Genomic DNA, 12,644 nt, shown 5'->3' with positions numbered 1-12,644 from the left:
CTCCTTCAGACTTACTGGGAAACACTGGGCACTTTCCCCTGAGTCGGGGACAAGGCAAGAATGAGGACTATCATCACAGCACTGGGCGTCATTCCGGGGGACATCTCTCTCAGTGAGAGAAAGAAATACAAGAAATAAATATCAGAGAGGGACACAAACTCTCCGTGCATGCAAAGCATGTGAAATCCCAAGAGAATCAATGGAAAAGCTGAGAGTAGGAGGAGGACTGGTTTCCAAATCAACATACAAAAATTAATAGATTTCCTATAAACAACTAGTTAGCAAATAAAATAGAAAAAACAGCCAATTTATGAGAAAAACAACCAGAAAGGTTTTAGATATCCCAGGAGTAAACCTAACAAGAAAAGTGCAGGGCCTGTGAGAGGAAAGCTGTCATGGCTGAGGGCCCAGAAGCTGAATCCCTGGGAAGGAAGACTCCACCCTGTGAGTTCTCACCAAAGAAACGCTCCCACCTTCTCTCCCCACAGTTTTCCTTCTCTCCCCTTCTTTCCCCCATCACCTTTCCATCTCCCCTCCATCTCCATCTCTCCTCCTTGGAGACAACTAACCCTGGCCCTCAGGCCCACCTAGGGGCAGTCACCAGCCAAACCTATGTCAGGGCTCCTCCCTGCTCAGGCACCAGTCAGCCCCTGTGCTGCTCCAGCTACATCTCCATGTCCTTGAGACCACAGCTGGCTTGTCCCCATTCCCCATGCTTCCTCCACACCTAGCAACAAGAGAACCATGGGGAGGGTGCCTCCCCCAAAACACATGCCCCTCAGGTGCCTTGAGCTACCACTCTCCCACCACTTAGAGGACAATTTGCCTCTCACCTTCCTTCTTCCTATAATGATTCCTCTGAGAACCTCCCACAAATTCCCTCCTCCACATCCATCCCTGTGCCCATGCCCCACAAGTCTCATCCTAGGTCGGTGGGTGAGGATGGAGGCCCTCATCCTTTCACTCGCAGGGGTGCAGTCCTTCAGCAGTGGACAGATTTCTGTCAGAGTCCAGATTTGGGGTGCCTCATGTGACACCTCCCTTGCCTCCTTCCTGTCACACACCCTGTCTGCCTCCCACCCACCAGAGTTTCAGTCCAGGATGCCCTCTCACCTGGGACCCAGAGAAGCAGCAGAACTGAAAGCAGCCACACAGCCCTGTCCCGCTGGGTCATTCCTCGAAGGCAGGTGTCAGCTGAAATAGCCTGGGCCCCAGCTGGATACCAGGTTTCAGCCCTCCCCAAGAAGGGAGGGCCAAATCTCCAAGACTCACACTTCTGCTTTTCTTTGTGCCAAAGCGCTGCTTCCTTTCTCAGCCTCTTTCTCCTAGAGCTGGTCAGAAAATGGTGGACATTGAGCGGGCAGAGTGGCCCATGGCTGGCAGACGCCACTTGGAACTGTGTAGTCTTCTTTTTAATCCCAGATGAATCGAGGATCCCTAGTAATTTCTAGTGAAAATACCGCCCTCCACCCCCCTTACTCACCATACTCACAGGCTGCCCTGTCCACCCTCTCCCACATCCGCCAGCACTACAGCGCCAGATGGGGTGGTTCCCTTCTGGAGTGACTAGTAAGGCCTCCCTCCCTTCCTTGTGCTCATGATGAGCAGCCCTGTGGGGAGGAACAAGGCCAAGCCTCCTTCTCTGGCCCTTGCTGGTACCCACAATGAAGCTGTGTCCCGGGAATCTTCCCTAACCCCAAGATCCTGCCAGCTCTAGGCCTGAACCTCCAATTGGCACTATAACCCCAGAGTTCCTGAATGGATTCTGGTCTTCAACATGTGTTCTCAACTTGACAGAAGGTCCTCAGGTTGTAGCCTTCCTTCCTGTATAGCCTCCACTGGGCCCAGCTCAGTGCTGGGCACAAAGCAGAGACCCCACAAACTTGCATGGACCCACCTTCTTTCAGATCCATATGGAGCTCAAACTCCAAACTCGCACACACATTCATTGTGGTAAGTGCCCTCAGCTTGCTCAGAGTGGCCGCATGAGGATAGGAAACCTGAATCCTCAAGTGTAATGCATTCCCTGAATGCTTGCACTTCTTAAACTCCCAGCATCCACCCGTAAGGAACACTGTTCCAGCTGTGAGGTCCCAAGAATGCCCTTCCTTTCTGGCTCATTGATGCTCCTTTTGGAATTTTCACTTCCCTCCTTCCTTTTGACCACATCAACAACTTCCCTGGGAGAGCGCTAAGAAATGAAGGAGAGTTGCTGGTATTCCTGCTGGAAGATTCCAAGGACAGAGTGTGGTAGACACTGGAAGAATTTTCTCTGAGAAGGGGTTTGATTAACTAAAGCTAGTATGGTTTTTCCTTTGGATCTTCGCATTTTTTAGGTGAACATGAAAATGTATGAGAGGAGTTGTATGAGGTGGTTTACTTGATCGAATAATTATAACGTGTTCCAGAAATGTATGTTTCAGTCCAGCCATGATCCAAAAAGTATTCCTGAATTCTTGAATGTCAAAGTTAAGAGGAGAATGCACTAGACTAGGAAGCAGGAGGCTAGGTCCTTCTGTGGCTCATTCACTTACCACCTGCGGGCCCTTGCGCAAGACCTGTGGTCTCGCTATAAAATGCCAATAATAAAACCTAATCTATGGAACAACCATCAACAAAAAGACAAACAATCCAATCAATAAGTGGGCAGAAAAAAAAAAAGACAAAGAACTTGAATAGACATTTCTCCAAAGAAGATGTACAAAAAGAGGTCAATAAGCACGTGAATATGGCCTTGGTGATATAAATGATGCCAGAGATTCCAGGAGAGAATTTTGCAAGACCAATGACTTCTTCATTGCAAATACCTTTTTTCAACAACAAAAGTGGTGACTATACATGTGGACTTCTCCAGATGGAATACACAGGAATCAAATTGTGAAAGAGACAATGGAGAAGCTCAATATCACCCGTGAGAACAAGGCCAGGGGCTGACTGTGGAACAGACCATCTATTGCTCCTATGCAAGTTTAAGATGAAGCTGAACAAAATTCAAACAAGTCCACAAGAGCCAAAGTACAACCTAGAGTATATCCCACTTGAATTTAGAGACCATCTCAAGAATAGATCTGACGCATTGAACACTAATGACTGAAGACCAGACGAGTTGAGCGATGACATCAAGGACATCATACAGGAAGAAAGCAAAAAGTCATTAATAAGACAGGAAAGAAATGACCAAAATGGATGTCAGAAGAGAGTCTGAAACTTGCTCTTGAATGTGGAGGAGCTATGTTAATGGAAAATATGATGAAGTAAAAGAGCTGAACAGAAGATTTCAAAGGGTGGTTTGAGAAGACAAAGTAAAGTATTATAATGACATGTGCAAAGACCTAGAGTTAAGTGACCAAAAGGGAAGAACACACTCGGCATTTCTCAAGCTAAAAGAACTGAAGAAAAAATTCAAGCCTCGAGTTGCCATACTGAAGGATTTTACCGGGAAAATATTAAACGATGAAGGAACCATCAAAAGAAGATGGAAGGAATACACAGAGTCACTATCCTAAAAAGAATTAGTCGATGTTCAACCATTTCAGGAGGTAGCATATGATCAAGAACCAATGGTGCTGAAGGAAGAAGTCCAAGCTGCACTGAAGGCATTGGCAAAAAACAAGGGTCCAGGAATTGACAGAATACCAACTGAGATGTTTCAACAAATGGATGCAACGCTGGAAGTGCTCACTTTTCTATGCCGAGAATTTGAAAGACAGCCGAGAATTTGAAAGACAGCTACCTGGTCAACTGACTGGAAGAGATCCATGTTTGTGCCCATTCCAAAGAATGTTGATCCAACAGAACGCAGAAATTATTGAACAATATCATTAATATCGCATGCAAGTAAAATTTGGCTTAACCACAAGGTTGGCCATTCGAATCCACCAGCCACTCCTTGGAAACCCTACGGCGCAGTTCTACTCTTTTCTATAGGGTCGCTATGAGTCAAAATTGACCCGACAGCAACAGGGTTTTAGGTTTTTTAGTGAAAGAAGAGGCTCGAAAACTTTCAACGATTTAATAGCTGCATGTGCAGCAAGTAAAGGTGATTGTAATAAACAATTTGTTGTGAGTAGGTGTTGGTTCCACCATTTCAAAGTGAGGGCAAATTTACATAACATCAAAGGGCAAGTAAGAGTTGTCTGTAAGTCGGATGTTCATAACACGAGGACTTACTATACACAGTTTCTGGGCTTTCCTTGCTTATCTTTTGTTTATCGCTTTTTCTTGACTCCTTTTTATCTTTCTTTCTCTTTTTTTTCTTTGAAAAGTTTGTCCTTTTTGTCTTGTATTTCTCTGAAGGCATTATCTGCTAGATTTATCTGCTCTCTGCTCCTTCTTGCTTAGTTTTTATTTCTGACATTCCTTTTGTTCATATTCGTTCCTGAATTCTATCATCAAATTGATGAGTTTTTCTGATTTATGATGTTCTTTCAATTTTTGTATCCTTTAAAAATGCCTTTTAAATTGGTTTGAAGTATTAAATTAGAGTTTTCAGTCTTTTTTTGTGGATGTGACTTTCTGACATGATTTTATTATCTGTAGGTATGTTATTCTCCTTTTCCTCTTTCTTCTTATAATAACTTTATATGAGATTTGACCATGATCCTTTTCTGTTGCTCGGTTTTATGTGTAATTAGTTTTCAACGGAGGCTTGATTTAGAATATTTTTAAAAAATTCTAGAGCTTTTTCATTATTGTTGTTCTTGTGTTGTTTGTTTGAAGTGTTCATCAATAAGGCAGTTTACTTTGCAAGATCTTCTGGCTCTGCTCACCCCTTTTGTGTGGACTTCTTTTTCCTTTATCTCTATTGTCCCTGTTCAACTCAGTTTAGATTCAATGGTCATCACTTTTTCCTTAGTTTGGTGCTATGGAAAAAACTTAAGCTGGTAAGTTCTGGGGGGTCATGGGGATCAGATCCTCATGATTGGAGGATGTAAAGTCCGTCCAGTTGAAGCTGCTGTTCTCAAATTGGCTTGCTGAGCTTTGGAACAAGCACCTTGCAGACACTTTGCTGCTTCCTGCTTCACAGATGCTGATATTGTGCTGATCTTGTAACTGTCAGTCCCTACCTGTCCATATTTTGGGGTTTGTGGGGATACCTTCTGTGACCCTCAACTCCAAATTCACTCTTCTTTGCCCTGCTTTGTGATTCTGGATCTGGATCCTGTAAACTTTTCTCCTTTGCCATCTGGCACAATGTTAAGCTTAGTCTGTAGAGGGCGCTGGAGAGAGTCTGGAAGAGAACGGGGGTCCTCTCTCTGGTTCTGATGGTCTTTCCCTGGCTTGCCTCTGTGGCTTGCTGCCGCCACCAGGGTACAGATGCTCAGTGGTGTGCAAGCCCAGTCAGTAGCCGTGGCATCACCTCCATGGGCAGTTTCCTGGTGAGTCCACCGGCATTCCTGTGGGGATTCTCAGTGAAGCCCAGCAAGTCTTGCTGCTATTCCTGTGGGTGGCTTCTTAGTGTGTTCCACCAGCACCTTAGACCTCAGTGAATTTCTCTGCTATTCAGTTGGCTACAGCCACATCCTTTCCAATGATGTCTGCATCTCAGAAATGAGGTTGGGAAGGGAGGATATGCTCTTCCAGGTTTGTTCCTTCCTTGGGTGTCCTGCATCAGTCCCTGAGGTACTCCTCCCCATACTGCTGTTCCCATGTTCTCTGGAGTTCTCTTTACTTCTTAGTAGTTCATATCTTGTTGTTAGGTGCAGTCAAGCTGGTTCCAACTCATAGCGACGCTATGTACAACACAATGAAACACTGCCCTGTCCTGCACCATCCTCACAATCGTTCTTATGTTTGAGTCCACGATTGCAGCCACTCTGTCAATCCATCTCGTTGAAGGTCTTCTTCTTTTTTGCTGACCTTCTACTTTACCAAGCATGATGTCCTTCTCGAGGGACTGGTCCCTTCTGATAACTTGTTGAATGTATGTGAGACATAGTCTCGACATCCTTGCTTTTAAGGAGCATTCTAGCTGTACTTCTTCCAAGACAGATTTGTTCGTTCTTTTGGTAGTCCATGGTATATTCAATACTCTTCACCAACACCACAATTCAAAAGTGTCAATTCTTTTTCAGTCTTCCATATTTCCTTGTCTAGCTTTCACATGCTTATGAGATGATTGAAAATACCATGGCTTGGGTCAGGCGCACCTTAGTTCTCGAAGTGACATGTTTGCTTTTCAACAATTTGTAGTGGTCTTTTACAGCAGATTTGCCCAATGCAATGTGTCTTTTGATATTTTTTTTTAATTTTTTTAAATTGTACTTTAAATGAAAGTTTACAGAACAAATAGTTTCTCATTAAACAGTCAGTACACATATTATTTTATGACATTGGTTAACAACCCCACAACATGTCAACACTCTTCTTGACCTTGGAGGACCTTATTTTGGTGAAAATATACATAGCCAAAGTTACACCATTTCAAAAATTTTTACATGTACTATTCTGTGACATTGATTACATTCTTCCCGTTTTGCTGCTATTCTCACTATCCTTTTCCAAATTATTCCATCACTATTATCTTCAACTCACTGCCCCCTAGACTTCCCATCAAAGCTTTGGAGTTGCTGTTGTCCATTTGATGTCACATAGATAATTCTTTTTTTTTTTTTTGTACCTTAGATGAGGGTTTTCAGAACAAATAGTTTCTCATTAAACAGTTAATACACATATTGCCCTATGACAATGGTTAACAACCCCACGACACGTCAACACTGTCCCGTCTCAACCTTGGGTTCCCTATCACCAGCTTTCCTGTCCCCTCTTGCCTTCTGGTCCTTGTCCCTGGACTGCTGTGCCTCATTAATCCTGTTTTGTTTTATGAGGCTGTCCAATCCCTGGCTGAACGGTGAACTTTGGGAGTGACTTCACCACTGAACTAAAAGGGTGTCAGAGGGCCATACTGTTGGGTTTTCTCCAGTCTGTCAGGCCAGTAAATCTGGTCTTTTTTGTGAGTCAGAATTTTGTTCTACATCCTTTTCCAGCTCTGTCCAGGATACTCTATTGTGATCCTGGTCAGAGCAGTCAGTGGTGGTAGCCGGGAACCATCTAGCTGTACTGGACTCAGTCTGGTGGAGGCCGTGGTAGTTGTGGTCCAGTAGTCCTTTAGACTAATGTTTTGCTTGTATCTTGTTCTCTTCATTCTCCCTTGCTCCCGAAGGGGTGAGACCAGTGGAGTATCTTAGATGGCTGTTCACAGGCTTTTAAGACCTCAGATGATACTCACCAAGGTAGAATGTAGAACATTGCCTTATAAACTGTGTTATGCCAATTGAGCTTGATGTTCCCTGAGAGTCTTTTGATTTCTTGACTGCTACTTCCATGGGTGTTGATTCTGGATGCAAGGAAAATGAAATCCTTGACAACTGCAACATTTTCTCCATTTATCATGATGTTGCCTACTGGTCTAGCTGTGAGGATTTTAATATTCTTTATGTTGAGGTGTAATCTGTTCTGAAGGCTTGGTCTTTGATCTTCATCAGTAAGTGCTTCAAGTCCTCTTCACTTTCAGCAAGCAAGGTTGTGTCATCTGCATAACGCAGGTTGTTTATGAGTCTTCCTCCAATCCTGATGCCCCTTTCTTCTTCATATGGTCCACCTTTTCAGATTATTTTCTCAGCACACAGATTGAACAGGTATGGTGAAAGGATACAGCCCTGATGCACACCTTTCCTTACTTTAAACCACTCAGTATCTCCTTGTTCTGTTCTAACGACTGCCTCTTGATCTATGTAGAAGTTCCTCCTTAGCACAGTTAAGTGTTCTGGAATTCTCATTGTTTCCAATGTTATCCATAATTTGTTATGATCCACACAGTTGACTGACTTTGCATAGTCAATAAAACACAGGTAAACATCTTCATATATATGTACATAGCAAATATTTTTGTTTTCTTCCCTCTGTTATTCCATTACTTATTATAAAATCTAAGATGTAAACAGGGCTAGAGTGTTTTTGGTTGTACATGTGTTGTAGCATGTTAGGTGCAAGTATGACTTTATAATTGTCTTTATTTAGAGGTTATGGATGGTTTAAAGAGATGTGCACAGGTGCCAAGTTGACAAGGGGTGGACTGTGATTGTTAAGGTTATGTGACAACTTGGCTAGGCCGTGATCAGTGGTTTGGCAGATATGATGTAATCACTGTCCATGATGTGATCTGCTGTAAGCATCCAATCAGTTAATAAGGGAGTTTCCTTGGGGGTGTGGCCTGCATTCAACATATATGGATGTTCTGGCAAAGCTCACTGTCTCTCCACCTTGCATTCAACTCTTCATCCTCTGACCTTCAGTTCTTGGGATGTGAGTCAGCAGCTCCTGTCTGTTCTGTAGATTTTGGGATTCACCAGGTCCTGCAAACGTGAGTCAGGAGAAGCCTCCAGCCTGACACCTGACCCATGGATTTGAGACTAGCCTGACTCCACCACCGTGTGAGCAATTTTCTCGAGATAAATCTCTCTCTATATATGTATATGTTTCACTGGTTTTACTCCTCTAGAGAACCCAGCTTAAGACATTTACTAAGCATGATGTCCTCCAGAGGCTGGTCCATCCTGACAATATGTCCATTTATGTGAGACAAAGTCTCACCATCCTTGCTTCTAAGGAGCATTCTTGCTGTACTTCTTCCAAGACAGATTTGTTGGTTCTTCAGGCAGTCCATGATATATTAAAATTCTTTGTCAACACCATAATTCAAATGCATCGATTCTTCTTCTGTCTTCCTTAATCATTGTCCAGCTTTCACATTCGTATAAGGCAATTGAAAATACTCCGGGTTGAGTTAGGCTCACTTCAGTCCTCAAAGCGATATCTTTGCCTTTTAACACTTTAAAGATTTTTTTTGTTTTTTTTTTCCAGCAGATTTGCTCAATCCAACACGTTGTTTGATTTCTTGACTGCTGCTTCCGTGGGCATTGATTGTGGATCCAAGTCAAATGAAATCTTTGACAACTTCAATCTTTTCTCTGTTTAACTAAATAAAGCCATTGTCATCAAGTTGATTCTGACTCATAGCAACCCTATAGGATAGAGTAGAACTGTCCCATAGGGTTTCCAAGGAGCGCCTGGTGGATTCAAAATGCTGACCTTTTGATTGGCAACTGAACTCTTAACCACTATGCCACCAGGGCTTCCATTTAACTAAATAGACAATAGGTAAGTGGTAACTTTGGTGAAGGGTGAGACAGTACACAATACTGGGGAAGCCAGCACAACTTGTCCAAAGCAAGGTCATGGAAACTCCATGGACACTTCCAAACTCCCTGAGGGACCGAATTACTGGGCTGATGGCTGTGGGGACCGTGGTCTCAGGGAACATCTAGCTCAATTAGCATAACATAGTGAATAAAGCAAAGGATCTACATTCTACTTTGATGAGTAGTGTCTGAGGTCTTAAAAGCTTGTGAGTGGCCATCTAAGATATTCCACTGGTCTCGCCCTGTCTGGAGCAAGGCAGAATGAAGAAAACCAGAGACACGTGGGAAAGATGAGTCCAAATGACTGATGGACCACAAGTACTACAACCTCCACCAGACAGAGTCCAGCACAACTAGATGGTGCCTGGCTACCACCACAGACTGCTCTGACAGGGATCACAACAGAGGATCCCGGACAGAGCTGGAGAAAAATGGAGAAAAAAATTCTAACTCACAAAAAAAGACCAGACTTACTGGTCTGACAGAGACTGGAGAAACCCCAAGAGTATGGCCCCCAGACACCCTTTTAGCTCAATAACAAAGTCACACCTAAGTTTCACCCTTCAGCCAAAGATTAGACAGACCATAAAACAAGTCGACACTAAAGGGACACACCAGCCCAGGGGCAAGGACTAGAAGGCAGGAGGGGATAGGAAAGCTGGTAATAGGGAACCCAACGTCAAGAAAGGGAGAGTGTTGATATGTCGTGGGGTTGGTAACCAATGTCACAAAACAATATGTATACTAATTGTTTAATGAGAAGCTAGCTTGTTCTGTAAACCTTCATCTAAAGTACAAATAAAAAAAAAATGTTTTCTCTGTTTATCATGGTCTTGCTTATTGGTCCACTTGTTAGGATTTTTGTTTTGTGTTGAGGTGTAACCCGTATTGAAGGCTGTAGTCTTTGACTGTCATCATCTTCCTCCAGTCCTGATGCTGCTTTCTTCTTCATGTAAGCTACATAGTCTAGCTTCTTGGATTATTTGATCAGCATAATATCTTGTCACAGTTAATAATTCTTTATATTAAACTTTGTTGCTGTTGTAGTTGTAGTCCAGGTGATTCCAACTCATGGTGACCCCACGTGTGCACAGTAGAACTGCTCCATAGGGTTTTCAAGGCTGTGACCTTTTGGAAGCAGATCACCAGGCCTGTCTTCCGAGGCGCCTCTAGGTGGGTTCGAACCTCTAATCTTTCAGCTAGTAGTCTAGCACTTAACCATTTTCACCACCCAGGGTCTCCCTGTCGTAATTACTGTGTGACTTCTGTCTCTTGAATGGACCCAGACTAGATATTGATAAAAGGTTGAATTCATCAGAAAGCTATAACAATTCTGAACTTAAATCCATCTAATCACATTGCTTAAAAATACACTGTCGTAGGCTGGGTTCTGTAGAGAAGCAAAACCGGTAAAGCACATAAATATATATATAGAGAGATCTATATCACGGAAACGGCTCATGAGATTGTAGCGGCTGGAATGTCCCACATCTGTGGATCAGGATAGTGGCTTCTCTTGATTCATGTAGCCGCAGAGGCTGGCAAACCCAAGATCAGTAGGACGGAGACCAGTGCTCCCTCTCACAGGCTGTGAAGATAGACCAATCCCAAGATCTGCAGATAAGCTGATAGCTCAAGTCCCAAGAACCGGAGGTCAGATGAACAGGAGGCAGCCACAGGATCCAGAGTGAGCAAAATGCCAGAACACCTGCTTATAAATGGATGTGGGCCACATCCCCAAGGAAAATTCCCTTTCAATTGACTGGCTACTCACAGTAGATTCCATCGTGGAAGTGATCACATATAAACACTGAGAATCATAGCCCAGCCAATTTGACACACAATCTTAACCATCACATACACAAAACAAAAATAGACAGAAATACAAGGAGAAAGTGACAAATCTATCTGTGGCAGTTACTAACAACCTTCTTTCCCTAAATGATAGAGCAGGCAAAGAAAAAAAAAATCAGCATGTAGAATACTTGAGTAACACAATTAGCTTGCTAATCAGAACACATGAGAATCATAGTCTTTAAACATCAATTTAGAAATAGTTGCTAAAGGCTATAAAATAAGTCTCCACAAATTTTAAAGAACTGATATTATATGAACTGTAATGTCTGATGCACCAGAAATGTTGTAAAAATTATAACAAAAATATAAATTAAAAAATACTTCTTTTCCCAGAAAAAAACATACTTCCAAATAACACTCGGGTCAAAGAAGGAATCACAGTAGAAATAAGAACACTTACAACTGAATGATAATAAAAATACCCAGTGGAAAAATCTGTAGAATGCAGTTAAATTGGCATGTACAGGACAATTTACAGCCTTAAATACTTATATTAAAAAAGAAGAAAGTCTGAAGATTGATAAGCAAAGTCTTCAACTTAAGAAGCTAAGAGAAACTCACAGAAAGTAAAAGAAAGAAATAATGATGATGACAGAATTTAACGAAATAGAAAACAAGATTTTTATAGGAAAATGAAATAAAAAACAAGATTTTCTGTAGGAAAAGTTAAAAGAAACACACGCACATACAAAAGCTGGTTCTTTGAAAAGACTAATAAAGCTAATAAACCAAGATTATCCAAGAGAAAAGGATAAAAATGGACAATGTTACTAATAAAAACAGGATAAAGGTATACAAGCGTAAAGAAACGCACTGTGGTAGAGTCGATTCCAACTCAGAGTGACCATATAGGACAGAGTAGAACTGCCCCACAGGGCTGCCAGGGAGCAGCTGGTGGATTCAAACTGCTGCTGACCCTTTGGTTAGCAGCTGAGCTCTAAAATACTGCACCACCAGGGCGTCATAGATGTGTCAGAGATGAAAAATATCGTATAATATCATGAATAATTTTATATTAAAATCTTGAAAACAGGCAAATGGACAAATTCAAAAAATAAAAATAAAAAGTATAAATCACAAAACTGATTCAAGAAGAAAAACAGAAAAGAGAAATGACTTTAGAACCACTAAATCTACCCATGGAAAAGAAGAAACTGAAGTTGCAGATGGTTTTATAGGAAAGTTAAACCCTACATTTAAGGAATAGATCTTTCTAATTTTAAAGAAAGTCTTTCGAAGAATGGAAGAATAGAGAACACGCCTCCAGTCATTTTATAAGGACGAAATAAATGACGCAAAGCCAGACCAGCACATAGGACAGAGGAAAATTATAAACCAAATTCACTCACGATGTACCGGCAAAAAATCTAAATGAAACATTAGCAAAATGAATGCAGCAATAAATAAAACAGAGAATACATTATGAGTGGGTTTGGTTTATTCCAGAATGCAATTTTATTTCAGTATTACAATGTTGTATTATTCACTATACTAACAGCATCAGGTGAAAAAAATCATATAATTATGTAAATAGATGCATAAAAATCACTATCTAAAATCCATTACTTTTCCTGATAAACTAGGAAT

The sequence above is a fragment of the Trichechus manatus genome, unplaced genomic scaffold, assembly GCF_000243295.1.
Source record: "Trichechus manatus latirostris isolate Lorelei unplaced genomic scaffold, TriManLat1.0 scaffold00028, whole genome shotgun sequence".
Lineage (NCBI taxonomy): Eukaryota > Metazoa > Chordata > Mammalia > Sirenia > Trichechidae > Trichechus > Trichechus manatus.
Note: the sequence above shows the minus strand (reverse complement) of the source record.